The sequence below is a fragment of the Triturus cristatus genome, chromosome 5_1, assembly GCF_964204655.1.
Source record: "Triturus cristatus chromosome 5_1, aTriCri1.1, whole genome shotgun sequence".
NCBI classification, from domain to species: Eukaryota; Metazoa; Chordata; class Amphibia; order Caudata; family Salamandridae; genus Triturus; species Triturus cristatus.
The window spans coordinates 269,374,154-269,395,177 of NC_140587.1; positions in this window are offsets into that span (position 1 = coordinate 269,374,154).

Consider the following 21,024-nt stretch of genomic DNA (forward strand, 5'->3'; position numbering starts at 1 on the left):
AAAACACCAATAAACTTGTACAACATTTTGTGCAGGTCCAATATGTTTTAAAACATTTTATATATTTTTAAATATGTTTTAAAAAACTGAATCATTTCCCGGGGCAAGGGGCACAGCTGCCTCAAATTTTTGGGGAAGCGTGGCTCACTATTCAAAGAAATGATGCACCCAACTAGTACAAAGTGAAAAATGAAAGATTTAGGGGCCGATTCACAGAACTAACTTAAGACAAAATCCTAAACTTACTACTTTTGGTATTCACAGAAGTTAGGATTTTGTCTTAAGTTTGTCTTAAGACAGACTTAAGACAGACTTAAGACTGACTTAAGACAGACTTAAGACAAACTTAAGACAAACTTAAGACAGACTTAAGACAGACTTAAGACAAACTTAATACAAAATCCTAACTTCTGTGAATACCAAAAGTAGTAAGTTTAGGATTTTGTCTTAAGTTAGTTCTGTGAATCGGGCCCTTAGTTTAGACATTGCCATGGTAACAGGTAGTAAAGGACAGTAATTTTCTTCATATTTAAAATGTAGTATCTTAATATTCTATTGATGTTGATATTTATTTTTTATATGTTTGAATAATAGACAAATGCGCTCATCATTTTTTATTTTTGTCTTCATACCTTTTCAGCACAAAAAGGTATCAAACGTCCATCAGAGCGGGACATGGTGTGAAAAGCAAGATCATCCACTGCAAAACAAGCACTATAACTCTTGACCACCAGTGAGGAGGAGGGATATATACCAGGAGGAAGAGTGCATCTGCCCTGAGATGCATTTTCCTATCACCAAAACACTCCGGGTAGAAGCTGTTGAGCTCATTGTGGGGCTGGGGAGTCGGACATCATCAGGCTTAAGGATATTGAAAATGGGTCTTTTCCAGGCCTAGAAAAAATACTTTTTGTGGTGTTACATCTGCAGACCCACCATAATCTGAGCCTGAATTAATTGCCAAGAGCAGGCCCACCATCATCGAGGTCTGCACCCACCCCTTCATTACTTTGTGAGGCCTCCATACCAGCAGGGGTTCAGCCTTCAGCTGCAACCCCTGCTCACTCTCTCCTTGTAGAAAATTGGGTGACTGGTTGAGTGGGCTGAAATCCTACTGAAGCAGCAACCACAATTGCTGTCATCGAGAAGTTACAAGCAACCCAAAATAAACCTGTGCTTAGCCCTCTGACAGCTTTGTACAAAAGCAGTCAGGCTTAACTTCGAAACAATGTGTTGGAAATGGCCCTTTCTGCAGGGTCACCCCCAATGTGTTTGCCTTCCTGCTCCTCCCTTTTTACTGATTTTTTTTTTGCTGGCCTTAACTCTGGGCACTTCACCACTACTAACCAGTGATGAAGTGCATGTGCTCTCTGCTTAAAACATTGTGACACTGGCTCATTCAAAATTGCCATATTTAATTAACTTATAATTCCCTAGTAAAGTCCACTATGTCTGCTCAGGACCTGTAAATTAAATTCTACTAGTTGGAATGCTGCACTGATTGTGCCACCCACTTAAATAGCTCTTTAAGCATACCTCAGACCTGTCATTACAGGGCCTGTATGTGCAGTTTTAAACTGCCATGTCGATCTCACAAGTAAACCCTCTTGAAAGGCCCAAACATTCTTTTTTACTACATATAGTAACCCGTAGGTAGACCCTGACAGCCTAAGCGCAGGGTGCACTGTATTCAAAAAGTAGGACATGTACTTTTAAGTTATAAATGTCATGGTAGTGAAAAACTTTTAAATTTGTTATTTACTACTGCATGGCCAATCTATTTCATAGGATGACATTGGGATGATCTTATTACATTTTCTAAGTGAAATTTCCAATAGGGAAGAGATTGGACCCCACAAGTTTGGTGTTTCTGGAATCAGAATCTAAAATCACAACCATCATCACCAAGTCACTCCAGTGGGGACCCAGCCATATGGAAATCCGTCTTGACCCTGTTCCTCATGGCAACAATCAAACCCAAACTGCCAAGCCATGTCCTCCCTGGGCTGAAAACAAGCATCCTGGTATCAGTTTTGGCGCATCATCCCTTATCAGCAAGGCTAGCTTGAATCCAGAGGCACAGCATACACGGGGCCCATGTCTGGGCATACCCTTGACACTTAGGGTGTCAGAAGTAAAAAGAGCAGATGATGGATGGGATGCTGAACAAATCAGACATTCACCCCCAATCACAGATCTGGGCTTAATCCATTGTTTTTGTACTCACAATGCCACCCCGGTTTCGACCCAGCCATATACAAATCAGTCTTGACCCTGATCCTCATGGGAAAAGTCCCACCCCAACTGCCAAGCCATGTCCTTCCTGGACTAGAAACCAGCATCCTAGCAGTGGCTTCAGGGTGCATCACCCCTCATCAGCCAGGTTAGCTTGAATCCAGTGGCACAGTGAGCACGGGACCCACATCTTGGCATACCCTTCCCACTTAAAACAACAAAAGCAAAAAGAACAGATGATGGACTGAATGCTGAACAAATCAAACATTCACCCCCAGATCTGGATTTAATCCATAATATTTTTACTCACAATGCCACCCCAGTTTGAACCCAGCAATATGCAAATCAGCCTTGGCCCTGCTCCTCATGGGAACTGTCCATCCCGAACTGCCAGGTCAGCATAGAACATGTTCCTAATTGAACTGGATAGTCTGTCACTATGCTCTCCTAGACAAAGGTGGTAGTCACAGTTACCAAACAAAATACCTTGGGAAACACCGGACCCTCTTGGCCACACACAAGTTACGCCCAGTTTTCTCGGTCCAAGTTTTTCCTAAAGTCTGAATTACACCATGTCACACTCAGGGGTTCTAGAAACAGACTACAGGAGGGTACCCTTAAGCCCGGTTGAGACTAGGTGATTAGGATATATAACAAACAACAATGTCTGAACAGGCACTATTTAAAGACAATTATAGACAAAATGCACATACATTGCAATGTATGTGCATTTTGTCTATGATTGTCTTTAAATAGTGCCTGTTGAGAAATTGTTGTTTGTTATATACACCCAGGGGTCCTTTTCAAATAAAAAACTATAAGACTAAGGTGACAACTACACCCATTCAGGATGGCTGTATCAATTAAAAAGTGTCCTGGGAGCCATAAAGGGCTATACAATGAATATTCACCTTTCCTAACTTCCAGACTATCTAATAAAAGTGACTTCCACGGTATATGCCTCCGAGGCCGCCTTATGATTGATACAATTGGGGCATATAAAATAGGTAAGATGCTAGGCCCTGTCAGTGGCAGGGTGATCAGGTTATCTTTTCACGCTTCTCCCTAGTTTGCCATGTGCCAAATGCTTTCCAAGACAATGTTTCAAGTTTGGATGTAGTCTCTTACCCTCTGTGATGGCTGCTTTAAGACGGACCTCCACCCCATGGATTCAGCTGGCCTTGCAATCAATTGCGGTGTCTGCCCACCTTTCTCATTGTGCAGCCTAAATCCATCCAGGAAGAGTCACCTTACTTCAGCTGCAGTCGGTAACGAGACTCAATTCAGTCCTTGCTGGCTCACCATAATGTCGCTGGAGTTCAATTTATCTTAAAAAACAGAAGACAAGAGGCGTTTGGCTAATCAGGAACAGTTTGTTTAATTAAATAATGAGGCCAGGAGAACAGTTACAGGCTCAAGGTCTGAGAACTGTCTTAATTTACATTGGGTTCGCGTACATTTCACATGCAATTCTACAACAAGCAATAAATGTTTCTATCATACCATAATTGGTGAGAAGTGTTGGTTGCTGCCTTAGAGTCATAAATTAATGATCTGGTGGGTCTCGACCTTGCATGGACATGGTGTAGCCAGTGGTGTATGTGTCCAGACATCCAGCATGGCGACTTGTGCTTGGCCTTGATTGGCCATGTGTTCATAACTCATGTGGCATCTAACTTTATGGTGTTTTTAGAAGCGCGTCTTCACCCTTGGGCCATGTGTGCTTTATTGGGGACAATCCCCCTTGACCATTGCAATGACACTGCATTTATTTTCTTTTTTGCATTTTTATAGAGTGCAAACTTGACCTAAGGTATCAGAGTGCTTTACATGAGCACCAGTTGCATTACAAGTGGACACATTCATTTTTTTTTTTTTTGGCATGGGGCGATTAAGTGATTTGCCCAGAGTCACGGCATGCTTGGCCTCCCCCCAGACTCGAACCTGGTTCCCCAGCTTCAAAGTTGGCCACCCTAGCCATTAAGCCACATCCTCTTCATCTCTATCTAGCTGCAGGATTGATCAAGAGTTTCCTGCCCGCTTGTTTGCCGGCTGGCTATGCACCCTCCCACCTGTAACCCATCAATCAGTTATTCCTGGCCTAGGTCGCAGGGCTCGCCTGACTACATACTTGCTTTTCAAGGTTGATGTGGAGTTTGGGATGGGTGCTTATATCAATAAGGACATTAGTTCATTGTTATCCATAAACACATCCATATCCATAGTAACAAGGATATCTTTTGAAGAACGTTGTTTTTAACAATAAGGCTAAAATGTTTATGCATACATTGTTGTGTAAAGTATATGAATGCCTTTACTATTAACAGCATGTAGAAATCTAATTGAATGTGTAATTAAAGTGTACGTTTATTAATACATTGAGCATTACCCGTTTGCATTTTGACATTGTAGTTTTGTGCTATTGTACTATTGGATAATTTAAGTATGTTTTTTGCTTTTTGCTTCCCTGTTGTGATTCTGTTGGTCAGTTTGAGTATCTGTTTTGCTTCTGTTGATTTATTTATGTGCAAAAAGTTAATGATGTTGCTAATGTGAAGTTTATTAAAATCCTTTGACCTTGATTTACTGCTGTCGCTCATCCGACATGCATTACTTATCTAATCTTGTCATATCATAATAGCTCAAAAGTCACTACAAAATTACGGTGTTTGTCTTGAGCATAGTTGAACCATTAGAGCTGGTAAATTAATGCACAACTGTTAATATTGTTTATTTTGTCTTTCTATACCCCTTCTGATACTGTGATGAAGACTATAGCCCATTTGTCTCACTGCACTGATTTTTTATGTTTCTGATCATTGCATACATCTTATTGTTTCATGAATCTTATCTTTAAAGTGTGGCTGCATAGGTTGTTTCCAATGTGTATGTCTATGTCTAAGTGCACGTTTACATGACTGTTTCCCTCTTTGGTGTCTGCCCCATTGGTTGCTAATTCAGTTCAGTTTTCTGCTCCAGGACTGTACTTCAGAGAAACAGTCATAACCTGGTGTCCTTCTTAGAGTGGAGTCCTTGGGGACTAATGCCCCGATTAAGAGTGGACTGGACAACTCCACAACTTATGCAAACCCTTGTTTGAACATGGATTGGAATTTGACATTGTCGGTATTTGCTGCACATGGTAATTACTGAGTGATATCAGTCGGGGCCCTTGCAGGTAAGAGCATTGGATTTTGATAGACGACCAAGAGGGAAAGTGAAATCAATAATTAATTTTCCCATTACCTGCACGGGCCATTGTTGAGTGATATAAAGTACGCCTCCTGCAAGAAACTAGATGGCATACTGGTGGGGAATGCCAGAAAAAATACAGGACAAGCAGGTTGGTTTCAGAAAGTGCCAAAATCTGGATTTTATGACCCATTTTGAAGGACTACGTTCATAACAGGCAATAATACCTCTCTCAATAAGTACCCTGAAGCCTGTGGTATTGGATTTTATATGGTGTGATTCTACTAATGATTTTACATGTTTATATGAGTATGCAGTAGTACTATTTAAATGTCATTGGTGTAATGGTTTTTATTTTTAAAAGACTGATCACTTAAATAAATAAAAATCATATGGTGGGATAATTTTCTCCAAAATCTTTGGGGCACTCGTAATCAGAGCTTTAGTGTAAAGCAATGACTTGTTTCACTGATTGATGCAGGTTCAGTTTGCTTGTTTATGCCTTCTGTGAAAAAGCAAACTGGATCTTGTGAATATTTTTCAGATTTTCTTTACAAATTATTCTTTTTTTCTCTTGAGCTAATTCCTTTTGTGTATTTTTGATTAAATATAGACTATTGTTTTATTGCTTTAACTAATAATGTGTGCACATCAAATACTGACAAGAATGTCATGCTTCATAGAAAGTGTTTTCATCCAATATTGCACAAGATGGATTACCTTGTACACAAATGTACAGGATAAAGAGGATTAATAATATTAGACATGTAGCGGAACCTACACTGAATTAAACAAAAACATGGTGTTGTGTTATGCAGGAAATGAAGGGAAAACTGAAGCACAGAATATCTCCAGGATAGAAAACAGTGCATCTTATTCCTAATGAAATATTGATTTTTCATTGTTCTTGTAATATATCATCCAGTCAGAGAAACAGCATATTTAGGAAACTTTGACACATATGACATTTTCAAAGGATTCTTTCTTTTAGAAAATCACACTCTGCTTTTAATTGAGCACTAATGTGCTGATTTAGGTCTCTTGGTGCACAGAAAATCAACTTTTTTTAATGTTGTGTTTGGTGTTTCTACACATTTGTAATTCCTATCTTTATTCATGTTCATTCTACGCACCATTTGTAGCATATGTAGCGTTTTGAACCCAAGAGACTTCGCTCCCATATTCACTATTGGCAGTCCAGTGCTGATCTCCCACCTCACAACAGCAACTCCGGACTCTGCTGAACTCACATGAGCCTTAGAAACCCACATAAGCCCGTATCGCCGCCATTTTGATGCCTCCGTGTACCTGCAGCTCTCGGTAGTGCTCCATACGGTGAGGGTGTTTGGAGTGATATGCCAGCTTGCCAGTAAACATTCTACCCCTCCCGTATTCCAAGGATGCTGCTCTCCCGCCGACCTCCTATCACAAACCCGTCTGTTAACGCTCCGGTAATCGCTCAGGGACCGCCGCCATTTTACCTCTCTGCGTTCCGCATGACTGGGGTGGTATACTCCGTCTTACTCAGCCCCATACTCGAGATACGATCCACTCACTCTTGTTGTGTGTCGTTGGGGTCCCTTCCGTATTCCCAGGAGGTCGCAGTGTCACCAACGCAAGCCGCCGGGGTCGGCAGGGTCCTACGACTGCAGGCACCGCTCGCAATCACCGCTAGTGATCAGGTTCCAGGGCTCCTGACCAGAACTCGTCTTCAGGGTCACCTAGATGTCTCAGAGTCAGCCCAGACGTAGGTACGATCCTCCGATCCCCATATTTATTCTGTACATCGGGCACAACGATGCTAGTGACTCCCAAATCGTTCTGTGTTCACTGTCCACGGTAGGAGTGCTGCGCTAAGCCGCCATCTTCTCCGGCGTCCAAACCACGCCCCCTATTCATGTTCATTCTAATGTCATAGTTCATTGTGGTATTTCTATCTCCTACTAATCGTTTCTGTAGAATTCAATTACGAATTTGAAAAGTGTGCCATAGTTTTTGATAGATGTCACAACTGTAGTTTTGTGGTATACTTAAGTCTTGTATATTTACTGTTTGTTTTATAAAATATAGTTGTGAATTTAGAGGACTTTATTAATATCATTAGCTATGGTTTTGAAAGGAGTGCAGGTTTGTGTTTGTAAAAAACAGAAATGTGAATTCAGGATGTTGTGGGAGTATTTTTGCTAGTTCTCTGTTTCTCTGAGTTTGACTTGTTGTTGAACTGTTTGTGTCAAGTGAATCTGATGTTAGTTTTTTGTGTGGTTTCTTTTTTTATAGTTACCTCAGTGTGATTATTACTGCTGTGTTCTAGTTTGCATAGTGATTCATGTATTGTGGCATTGTGAGTCAATATTATTTTGTTTGTGTGGCTTTTGAATTATACACTGCATGCACACATATGCTGCGTGTGATTAAATACTGCTAGTGAGAGCTGGTTCAAAATGATAAATTACCTTACAATTAGTTTTTATTCTCAATGAAGCTAGGCTTGGGTGTTGATTCAATAGCATATTTTAAATCGTTTAACAACAATTGCCACAGATCTACTCATATGATGCTAATGCTATATGATTTGGCAATTCAGAATAGTGTCCTAAGATGTACCTATCTACATTCCAGATGGAGAAAACCGTCACAAAGTTCACAAGGTTGTAAAGATGAGGTTAAGGGAAGGAGATCAGAGCACATTTACTTTGTTAGTGTAAATATATTTTATATATGCTTAGACTAAGTAAATAGTATTGTTTATGAGTAAGTCATGCTGGGCATTCTTGTTAGCATCTTCTACAAAACTGAAGCCTGTAACAACATACCAACAGCACTTCTCTTTTTGTCAAATGTCTTAGCAATCAATCCCACTAATAATTTGGAAGACATTGTAGTGGAGGGGGAACTAGAGGTACACACATTGCTGTGTTAGCATAAGCGTCTTAGACATTAAAACGCCATCTTGCCACTTTTGCTGCTTTTGCACACGACACTGTAGATAGATGTTATTATATGAAAACTGCTTGCTTGCTTTTTCTTCACATGAGAATGGTCTGTTGTTCACATCCCTAGACGTGCACCGCGACCTTGGTCTGAACATTGTGTGCAGAAACAGTCAGGGCCAACAAACAATGTATGTTTTTGAATTCAGGTTGATCGGCCCACGCTCTAGCCATAACACGCACACAGCTGCAAATATCTGAAACTCGAGCGCCTTTAATATTTCAGTTTGCATGCATGAGATACACATTCTGGAGAAGACCTTTTCTAGACACAGAGCAAAGCTGATCCTGTGATGTGATTCACCTAAGCTGTTATTTACGGTATGGGGTCCCCCATTCAAACCTAGAAACCTTCTATTAGTATAATAATACTAGCTTACTAGCGAAGGGAGGGAGGTTGTATTCCACTATCATTTGCAATATGATTTCTCCCTTCATTTTTTATGTGAAGGGAGGGAGGTTGTATTCCACTATCATTTGCAATATGATTTCTCCCTTCATTTTTTATGTATTTTTAATCATTTGTCTGCTTATGTTAGCCAAAGTACTGCATCTTAGGACACGTAGTTTATAGAATAAACATTTTAAACTTTACTGTGTCTCTGAATACTCTTGTTGTGGACTGATATGAGAATAATAACGAACAGGTATTTTTAATTCCCACCATTCCTGAAAGTACTCTAAGTCGCTTGGTCTGGGTTGTCTAATCTTTGGTAGCTTTGCGATGATACGGAGAATGAATGAGACACTGATGCTAGTCGGATAGGGGTTCTGGGTACTGAGGTGAGTTTTTGGTACACCGCAATTCACTGAGGTCCTGGTTTCCTGCGCATAGTTCTGTGCATGAGCAGAATCCCTGCAACATGGCACACCTAACGTTTTGGTCTTATGATTTGAGACGCCTTAGTAGTGCTTATATAAGTCCACGACACCATGACTCTTGTTTCTGGATAGTGGGAGTGACGGTTTTAACCTACCTAATAGTTAGTCTATTAGTTCAAACAAGCTTGTCAATTAAAAAGGTTTTTATTTTTTGAACCCCTTTTTGTGCTACTGTTATAATAGATTGTTTTTCTTCTCTGTGTCCTTATGGCTGCGGCCGCTATTGCGGCGCATAGCCGCGCAACTCTCCGGTGACATTTGACGCAGTTCGGGGTGCCGGACGATGGGATGGCTGTTATTTTTGTGGTGAGTGTCGAGGCATCATATCCCTATGAGTTGTTTTACTCTTGGGTTACTATGCCGGCGGTGAATGCGGACGATAGTACGTTTCACTCCTATACTCCCACGCAGGTCCCGGCGGATTATACGCCATATAGGACACAGGAGATTCCTATTTCGGCTTGGCTGCATCGTGTTTGCTTTAATGGTGCCCTCCCCCACACGGTTACACCGGTTCGTTTGGGCCCTTTGTCCATTCCAGGGGCCACTTGGGCGGTACTGGCCGGTTTTACACCTCATCCTCGTTATTTAACTGTTACGGTGGATGAGTTACGTGTACTCCATACTGCCCTGATTATGGTACATCGGGCTTTAGTGTAATACGTTTCACGCAATGTGCAGGTAGGGGCACCTGTTGTTGCGGGGCAGCCAGCTGGCCCGGCCGGGATTGTTATTAGTCCTGTCATGGTTAATTCGGTAATGGGCAAGTGCCCCCAAAATAAGGACGATCTGCCTTATTGGCTTGCTGAGAAATTTGACCAGCTGGAAGCAGTATTTCCACACACTACTCCTGTGGAGAAACACAGGATACTCACCAATAGTTTGCAGAAAGACTTATTCCCAGAAGTGGCCGATTGTGAGAACTGGGGTAAAGTTTTTGCAGCGGTCTACTCGAAGTGCTTCGGCACCTCATCTATGCCTGTGCTTCCTTCCGTGATCAAACTTGTTCAAGATCAACACGGTCCGGAGGCGGCGGTCGAGTTGGGAATGAGGCTTGTCGGTGTGTTCGACATGGTTGCCACTCTCATCCTTGGTAACCTCAAGGGAGATGAGGTTCACTTTCAAGTGGCGAATGGTCTAGCCCTCGTGAACGACGACGATAAACCCCGAGAGTTGCCTAAAATTATTGCGGAGGCGTATAGAACCATAGGCCGCAGTAGTTTAGGGGTTAAGCCTTCTGTTCAAAACGCAGATGTGCAACAGCAAACTAAGGTGGGTTCGTCTTTCACAGAAGATCGTCCAGCTTTTCCTGAACAATGTTGGAGATCTAAGAAACAAGGAAAGCAGCAGCAGAAACAGGGGTCTCGTCCCGCGTCACCTGTACAGGCGACTAGTGAACACACATATGATTTGCACCATCATACTAGAATTAGGGCGCCTGATAGATTTCAGGTTACTGAACAACGTTCTCCTCGTTCTTCACAGGAAACATCGGTCTCGCAGTCCGGTGGCGGAGAACGTGGCAAAGGTCGGGGTGCCCAACAAGGACGTGAGCAACCCCGTCAGCCTGATGGTAAAGGCAAGCAGGAAGAGTTTGCACGTCAACGTCCCCCGTTTCAGAAGAAGAAAGTTGCTGCACTAACAGCGAGGTATGCCACAGATAGCGAGAACGCAGCTTCGGAACCTGACATGGGCGCTAACGCTGCTCGACAGCGCAGCGGAGGTTACAAGCACTGCGTCCATATCTGAAGGCGACAGCAACTGATACACTCATTACTATAGAAACTGCGGATTCTAGAGTGGCTCCCCCTGATAGACTATATGACATAGTCCTTTTAATAGAAGGTGACATACAACGTAACATAAAAAGGATTTTTGGGGAAAATCTAACCTCTACATATGACATTCTGTTAGCGGAGGCAGACATTGCCCCAAGCTTTCATTTTGGCCACTCCTAGAGGGGAGGAGGTAATTCTCCCGTCCTTCGTGCACACAATGCCAAAGGATCACGCTCAAAAGTTTGCAGAAGAGTGGGCTAAGGTGCTTGCTCTGGCTTTGTACAGTACTCAGGTTGGGTGGGATAAATTGTCGCCAAGCCATGAGATTCCTTTACGGTCTATGCCCCAACCGCAACCCCAATATCCCATGCGCCGCGAAGCTAGAGCTCACGTCGCAGAAATCCTTGAACAATTGGAATATCAAGGTGTAATTGAGACATGTGTGTCACCCATGAATAATCCTTTATTCACTGTAAATAAACCTGATGGGTCGTACTGCCTAGTTTTGGATTATCGGCATTTGAACTCTCATTGTCAGACTTGTGCTGTACAGAATACCCACAGTTCTGCCCTAGTTGATAGTCTAGTGAGGAAAAGGTTTAAGACCACACTTGACATATCTAATGGCTTTTTCAGCCATAATCTGTCCTCTATTAATAGTCAATGGACAGCCTTTACTTCTGGCAGCAAACAAAACAGTTTAAGAGATTAGCCATGGGCTATAAAAACAGCCCAGGCGTCTTTGCCGCACATGTAGTCTCTCTGTTAGAGAGCATTGACCCTGATGCGTACTCGTATGTTGATGATATCTATCTCCCAGACGATTAATTATGGCCGCATCTGTGTCACGTTGACCGCATCATTGTCATGTTTGCGGACTTCGGTTACAAATTCAACTTTGCGAAGTCTCACATTGCAGAGTATACAGTGTTGTTTTTGGGCTATGAACTCAACAATGAAGGTCGAGGATTAGCCCCTTACTTCCTGGAGAAGTGCGCATGTTTGCGTGCTCTGACAACGCTGAAAAAACTACAATCTCTTCTGGGTTTTCTAAATTTCGGGTGTACTTACATTCCCGATTATGCCCAGCGTATCAAGCCGCTATATGCCTTGGTACAACTTAATTTTTCCAAATCGAGCTGGCTGCCAGAACATTTAGCTATCTTGCAATCTTTGCAGGCTGACCTTCTTGCTTTGAAATACTTACTGACACGTGATAACCACACTAACCTGGTAATAAGAATTGTGCCTGGCGCAATGGGTTTCACATACTTAACGTTCAATGAGGCCAACACAGTCCCCATTGCTTACAAGTCACACCTGTTCACTTCGGCTGAAATGCGCTTTTCCACGGTCGAAATTTTTTTGACTGTGGTGCAGATGGCGATTCTTAAAGAGAGAGCGCTGTCACAGGGGAAACGCATGTTGGTTGTCACACCGTATCCTGCTCTAGAGGCAGTGACGAAAGCCAGTGTACCTAATTCTAAAGCTTTGCATCCATGTTGGTTACAATGGGCTACTTCCTTGACATCACCGGATGTCACCTACATATTTGGTGCCTCATTGCAGACTCAGGAGTACTTGCAGAATTAATTTGTTCATCCAGCTCCTCTGTCTTTGCGCCCACTTGAAGATTACCATTGTATTATTTACACAGACGGTTCGGCACAACTGGCGACGGAATCAAAGCATGCTTATTCAGCCACCTGCGCAATTGTAGCTGGTACTTTCGTGAATGGTGAATTCAAGTCTGATGTCGTGCATACGCAGTCACTGGGTGATTGTACCACACAGTTGGCGGAGCTACGTGCTCTTGTGCTTGCTCTAGAGTTTGCTGATCCACGAGTTACAACTCTTATAGTGAGTGACTCGTTTTACTGTGTTCAGTCTTTTAACGTCAATTTATTCTTTTGGTCTCAGAATGAATATCGCGATTCCAAAGGTAGCACAATCAAGCATAAAATGTTTTGGGTTCGAGTGGCAGAACTTAAACAGAATCTGCCTCTAGTGAATGTAATTCACACTCTTGGGCACCACCTTAGCTGACGAAGCAGCGAAAACAGCAGTGGTGACATATCTAGTAGCAGCAGTTACAAGATCCAAAAGTAAGATCGATGATGACATCTTGGCAGCTATTGCTGCAACAGAGAAGGGAAGTAATTAACCTAGAGGTTTCCCTTCTCGGTACTCTTATCATTTAAGTCCTGATAAAGTTCCCTATGTGAGAATAAACGACGTTGGTGACAGATTGATTCCCAACGTGGACTGCAGACTTTCCTTGATAACAGCGGCTCACGAAGGTATGGCCTCTGCCCATGCTGGCGTTTCAGCGACTGTTACCCTCTCACAACAATGTTACTGGTGGCGCGGATTGTATAAACAGACTTGTGCTTATGTTCTTGATTGTGACATTTGCCAGCAGATTAAACCTTCGACTGCTGCGCGCCCACCACAAACGCAATTATACATATCTAATAAACCACTTGGGTGTGTTTATTTAGATCACTGCGGTCCTTTCTCCTCAGATACTGCGTATAAGTACATCTTAGTTTTCAGTGGATTCGTGCACACGTTGTCTTTGGGTATGGCCGCAAAGGAGTGCTGATGCTCGAACTGTCATCAGGGATTTGCGTGTCTTTGTGGGAATTTTCGCATGTGGAACCCTTCATTCAGACCAGGGTCCTGCGTTCGCCTCTAAGGCGTACAAAGAAGCCATGAGATCTTTTGGGGTCCAAGTCAAATTTTCGTCTCCATACAGGCCTGAGGGCAATAGTATTGTGGAGCGAATGAACCGTGACTTAAAGCAATCCCTGACAGCTAGAGTTTTAGGCACTGGCAGGAACTGGTTAGCCCATCTGTATAACGTACAACGTGCACTTAATAATCTCCCTAGAAGGTCTCTGGGTGGGCGGACCCCATACAAAATGCTCTTTGGCATAAAAATGTTTGTCCCGGACCTTGATGGTCTAGACATGGCGGCGTCAGCCGCACCCTTTGATGTAGATGATCATTGTGCTGTATTACAGAATCTACAAGAGACAAGAGACAGTCTTGCAAAGGAACATTTGCCCTCCACAACTGATGCTGCGCTTCAGATTCTGATAGTCGGCTGGCTACCTCGAGTTGGTGACCTGGTCCGTGAGAAGGTGGAGAACAAGAAGGAGTTAGGCCCCTATTATCGTGCACCAGTACCAGTGCTTGGCATGCAGGGTACAAGAACAGTCATTTTACCTCCACCTCCTGGTCACAAGGATAACAGGTACATCTCAATTGACAATGTCAAACTACAGCAAGTGGCTGATTCTTCTTAGTATGACTCCAGCGGTCCCTTGTCCAGCGATGCTGAGAAATTCTGTTTTGGCTCCGGCATCTACAACCAGGCCTGACATTGCCATCGAGATGCATTCAGTTATTAATCCTTTGTTGCCTCCACCGGCTGGTGGTCGATCTGAATATACAGAGTATGCTTATCCCACAGATGTGTCGTTGCCTGGTTTACAATCTACTGCAGTTGACCAGTCACTTTTTTAATTTGACACTAACTCTGTGACTTCCATTCCCCCATCGAAAGTTTCTATTTTTGCTACTTGGTTTAGAAGACATTTTTTAATAGCCCCTTGGACTTACATTTGACTGTTGCTCATAAGTATTTTTTTGTTTATTTGGATTTGTGGTGCTATTTTTTCGTCTTGTAAATGGACACTATCTCACCGAAAGATCTGCAATTAGACTAATTAATGGAACTTTGGCTCCCCACTCCTCATCACACATCATGAAAAGGGACCGGACTTTTGTGAATATTACTGCCTGGCCTGTGTTGGATGGGATTGTGTGGGATGCTGTTAAATTTCAAATTCATGGTCCCAGAGAGGTGATTAATGTCCCCAATGTTCTTCGTGTTTCTATGGGAGATGTTGTGAAACAGAACATCCGCCCTGATGATTGGGACGTTCAAGCCATAGAGGCACTCTTTTCTGATTTGAAATATTATGCTGCTTTTGATGCTGAAGATCTGTATTTAGACACTGCTAATTATGGGGAGATATTTTGCTACCAACACTATGGCAATCATTTCCTACATAAAGCAAATACATTTAGAAATTTTGTGAATTATACGCAATCGGAACATTGTCCGTCACCGGTTGAAGGCAGCTCCAGAACCTTAGTGAACAAATTTACATATTTTACTGATTTCAGGGTTTCTGCACCTGAAGCCTTTTATTTTAAGGTGGCGGTGGAGGCAGCTTCCAAAGTTAGACTGACCCACACTAAATTATTGTATTCCAAGTCCTTTATGGATGAATTGGCTATTGGGGGATATGAGCTGTGGAAAGATACTATTGATCTTAAATCTGTTTGGGGTGCTAAGGCATGGCAGGTGCGAGGGACTGAAACTCTGCATCGTGCTTGCCTTATCCCAAACCACATGTTATTTTTAAATTCTACCATTTTCCAAACCACCTGCTTTGGATTGGCTACTTCTAAAAAGATGAATTCCCCCTCTATTCCTGATCTGGGTGCTTATCCAATATGGGATAATCACACAGATCTGTCCCTTGATGCGTTGCAGTCATACATTACTAATACATCCTTCAATATTTCCGATTTAGATCACGAAGGATGGTTGATATGGCAAAAGAGCTCAGATTCCTGTCAACATCGTTTCCTGGGTCTATACCCTGAATATACTCAGGTTAGAGTGGACCCCGCTTTGAATCTTGCCATTCGGTTACAACCTATTCTGTAGGAAAGTTATGTCAGAACTGGCTGCAACATTCCTCCTTGACATCTATTAAACTTAATTTATCAAAATTAGATGACAAAATAGATTTGAATGATTTTGTTAAGGGTCCTGTGGGTGGCAGATCCAAAAGGTGGGTGTATGCTATTTATAACGAAGTTTGGAAATTATCGCAAATTGAAGCTGCTTCCAGGTTGAGAGCTATTGATCAAGCAAATTTGGAAAGAGTGCTAGCTGTCATCGATAATAGCATTAACACCCTTCCTTCCAGAATTTACACATTAGATAATACCGTTTCATCTGTTGTGGATATTGTACAGGATGACATGCCTGTTTTATATCATGGTCAAAATCAATTGCGTTCTATAATGCAGTTTGCATGGACTTTGCAAACATTGAAAGCTGGGAAGGTTCCCTGGGACTACATGAATACGTCATCTTTATTCCTGCCGTTTAATCTGACTACAAAACAACAGTTCATGTCCATGAAAGATGCAACATACTCATTACTGCATATTGAAAAGTTGGAACCTTTGCCTTTCTCTGTGGCCGAATTGAACTCCGCTGTGTGGCTTATCCACGGGTTAATCAACTTGCCGTTTCCTTTGTTTAAGTTCAGTTCCTTTATGAAACATTATGCCCTAGGCAGATATGAACCATTGGGTACCACCTTCCTGCATGAAGTTTGGTCACTCCCATTTACATACAGATGCATGAGAGACGGTAAGGAGGTTTATTTGAAAGGTGAGGAATGCACTTCCACACCTGATCACTCAGTAGTCTGTAGGCACATCCAATTGCATGCTGCATGCAATGTTCAGGCACCAAATTTGGCTTGCGTTCTAAAAGGGATTCCTGTGCCAGCTATCACGCCCACTTTTACATTGTTAGCTAACGGTAGTTATTTGCTTTTGAATAATGAGGCTTGCTGTGGGATGCTGGTGGGAATTCCCTACATTGTGACTGTCTCACAACGAGTAGTCTGCTGTAAAAATGTCCTTTTCCCACCCCCGCATGGGAGACTGGATGTATCCATATGGCCTTCCATCCCAACCTTGAAAGCAGAGTTCAACAAGATGAGAAGAATAAGGGCTGTATTGTCTCAAAAAGAAGTCGTTCTGACTTCCTCCCGTGAAACATTTGTCCTTCACGTGGCTAACACCCGCACCAAGGTGCATGCGCTTTTAAATAATGATCTCCCCCTTCATTTCGGTGCTCTGATTCAGACTATATTCAATCCTCGTCAACAACTGGCTTGGCGCATTTTTTCAAAGTTGTGGGCTCCGGCCTCGTGACCTCCTTCCAAACTATTTTTGGTGTGATACAAGCATTTTTTCATTCTATTTTTTCCAGTGTCTTCAGCGGGCTCCCGTTGATTCTCGCCCTCACGGCTGGTGTGCTCCTGTTGGTCTGCTTGCTGCGCAATGGCTGCACAATACGTGTCACACGACAACCTACCCCGGCTGCTCCAATTTCGTAACGGGATGCTTGAATATTATGGAACATTGCCACTGGCCACTTTAGGTGTGACCCATGGATTGTCCTTCCGATTTTCCTACTTTACTTGCATGCAACCTGTTTTTCATTGCCTAGATTGTCCTTTCGTATGGGCTCAGAATTTGTGCCTGTCGAACTCGGTGTCTCCTGCCCCGGATTATGATTGACTGATGAGTCCCTTAGTGGCTCATGAGTTGGACTGTTCTGGTATCGGGATTATGGCCTGTGGCGCAGCACATGGAGTCCTTGGGAATTGGGATATCTATACAGCAGCGTATAAATTCTTGGCGGGAAGTTATCTGGAAGAACACACAAGTTGATTGTACTAGAGGCTCCAGTTATCGAAGAACATGTATGTTTCTTTACTTTGCTAGACTGGATGGCGGAATCTTTTACATTATAATGATTTCCTTTTGGAGGCTGTTGCTACTTATTGTGCTTACACGTTGATGGATTGACTCTGTCTCTGGCTATGTGGGACTTTCCAAAAGTTTTGAAGTTTTTTTTTTTTCTCTCTCAATTTTTTCTTTCTTCCCTGTTAACTAAATGATTGGGCTCTGTTGAGCCTTTGCGTGCTGTTAGGTATTTTTTCTTTTTCGAGCGGGTTTTTTGAACTTTCACTACCAATCATATGGATCACCAATACATGCACTAGGTTCTGTCTCTGTCGAACTTGAACTCTGCGTTCCCAATTTGTATCCCTATTTGTTCATGGTTCGATCAAGGGAGGGTGCCACTTTTGCTGCTTTTGCACACAACACTGTAATGTAAATGTAAAAAAAAAATGTAAATCGATACTTGTATAGCGCACTACTCACCCGCAAGGGTCTCAAGGCGCTTGTACGAATACCGCTGTGGAACCCATCCTGGCTTTCCCTGTGAGGCGTCCACTCCTGGGCACCCCAAAGGTGGAGGCCAGGCATCCTTGGCCTTGTGGCGGCCATTGTGGAGATTAAGCAAGCTATTGCCCAGAGTTGCAGAGTGGGACTCCATGATTGGAATGGCACCGAGGCAAGAATTATTAGGTCCATGGAATTTTTGAGCCCAAGACCCACCGAGGCGGGGAATTGAACCCTGGTCCCAGGCTAGACATCTGCATCAGGGTCTGCCGCTCTAATCATTGAGCCACACTTCTCCACCTGTAGATAGAAGTTAGTATATGAAAACTGCTTGCTTTCTTTTTTTCACATGAGAACGGTCTGTTGTTAACATCCCTAGACGTGCACCGCGACCTTGGTCTGAACATTGTGTGCAGAAACAGTCAGGGCCAACAAACAATGTATGCTTTTGAATTCAGGTTGATCGGCCCACGCTCTAGCCATAACACGCACACAGCTGCAAATATCTGAAACTCAAGCGCCTTTAATATTGCAGTTTGCATGCATGAGATACACATTCTGGAGAAGACCTTTTCCAGACACAGAGCAAAGCTGATCCTGTGATGTGATTCACCTAAGCTGTTATTAACGGTATGGGGTCCCCCATTCAAACCTAGAGACCTTCTATTAGTAGAATAATACTAGCTTACTAGCAAAGGGAGGGTGGTTGTATTCCACTATCATTTGTAATATGATTTCTCCCTTCATTTTCTATGGTATTGTAATAATGATGATGGTTTAATTTTTGATCATTTGTCTGCTTATGTTAGCCAAAGTACTTCATCTTAGGACACGTAGTTTATAGAATAAACATTTTAAACTTTACTGTGTCTCTGAATACTCCTGTTGTGGACTGATATGAGAATAATAACGAACAGGTATTTCTAATTCCCACCATTCCTGAGATTACTCTAAGTCGCTTGTTCTGGGTTGTCTAATCATTGGTAGCTTCGAGATGATACGGAGAACGAATGAGACACTGATGCTAGTCGGATAGGGGTTCTGGGTACTGAGGTGAGTTTTTGGTACACCGCAATTCACTGAGATCCTGGTTTCCTGTGCATAGTTCTGTGCATGAGCAGAATCCCTGCAAGAACATTTTCTGCAATGAAAAAATTACATATATGTCCAAAGTTCTGATTATATGCAATGCAAACATGAGGGTTACTCATTGCTTCACAAGTTTGTCCGCACCCATGATTTACCTATTTTGCACAGAAGCAGTGTTCTGTGTTTCAGGAGCAAATTGCAATTTGAGCAGAGGTTGGTACTTTATAAGTACTTTCACTACATAAACAGTAAATCTTTAGATTTTGGTGTATCTCTAATGCGGCATAAACAGATTTTTGTTGTCATCATACAAGGGTAATAGAAAATAACAATAGAGTTCACATATAAAGCTATTGTGTATCAATATGTGCTAAAATGTAATCTGTATATTATTTGAAAATAGAAATCAGATTGTTCATATGTGACAAGTAATTCTCTGGCATCCTTTCCCAAAGCAACCTGTTCACTTAGCGGTGCTCAACAGAAGCCTCTCATGCCAGTGTCAGAACCTAGAACGGAGTGCTGTGATACCCCATGGCTTCTTTAGAGATCTATTTAGGGACTGTCAGTCTGAGACATACTCTTTTTTAAATGACACTACTTCTGATATAGCTTTTTTGAATTATTTTAATGTTATCTGTCAAAGCATATCTTGTATGCTGAAAAGCAAATTAATTTCAAATGCCCTAAGTCCCTAAGGAGTTTGACTCCAATTGCTCTAGGTTACACTGTGCCCTTTTGGAGGCAGTCAAGGCTAGAGACCATAATTGGGTTGCAAAATGACCATAATTGAGTATGAAAATGCCGAACTCCTATAAGAGTACCTTGGAAGAGGGCATTGAAAGATGATGTTGGGAACAGTCCATTTTAGGAGGGCTGACAAGTCCTGGAAGAGACTGTTAATCTCACTAGAAAGGACCTCATTGGAACCTATCTACCATTCTGCCTGGTGTTTGGGTTGAGCACTTTAAGTCTATATAGGATATGCCCTCCTCATGTTTTACTGTTTGGACGAAAACTGAGGTTCTAGATTATAGTTATTTTACACTAGATAAGGTCCAAAATGCTATAAGTGTGCTCTCTGTTAGCAAGGTTTCTAGCCCTAATGGGTTCCCGTTGGATTTATTTAACTCCATTGTAGATTGACATGCGCAAGGTGACCGGCACCGCACGGTGCCTGCCACCTTGTCCACGCCAAGGCAGGAGGGTACAATAGTTACCCCCATGTGCACACCCCACCCCCTCAACACCAGCAACGGGCCCCCAAAGTCACTATCCGCATGCCTTTCCGCTAGACACTGCCACCATAGCAGGCCCCTTTTCCGCCCGGTCACCTGTGTGACCGGCGGAAAACCGGCGGATGGTCTTTCCGTCCACCGGGGTCCGTCCACCATACTAATATGCCGGGGGGAAATGGGTGGCGGGCGGGGAAGGATGTAAGGTGGATCGCCACCACCATGCGGGCAGTGGCGAGCCGCCCTACATCCTAATGGACCCCTAAGTGAGGGAGGTGAATACACAGAGCACTTTAAACAAAATCAGGTGCTCGTTAAGGCTGCATCGTGGCCTCATTTTTATTTAACCTTTTAGCATCTGTGAGATTTAGTGAGGGAGGTGAATGCACAGAGCACTTTAAACACAATCAGGTGCTCATTAAGGCTGCATCATGGCCTCTTTTATTTACACTTCACGTTACCAGCTTAGAAAAGTCGCTGATTGGATTTGGTAGGGACAAGCCCAAAATAGGTTCTCTACAGGCCCCAGTTCTGCTATACACAGAT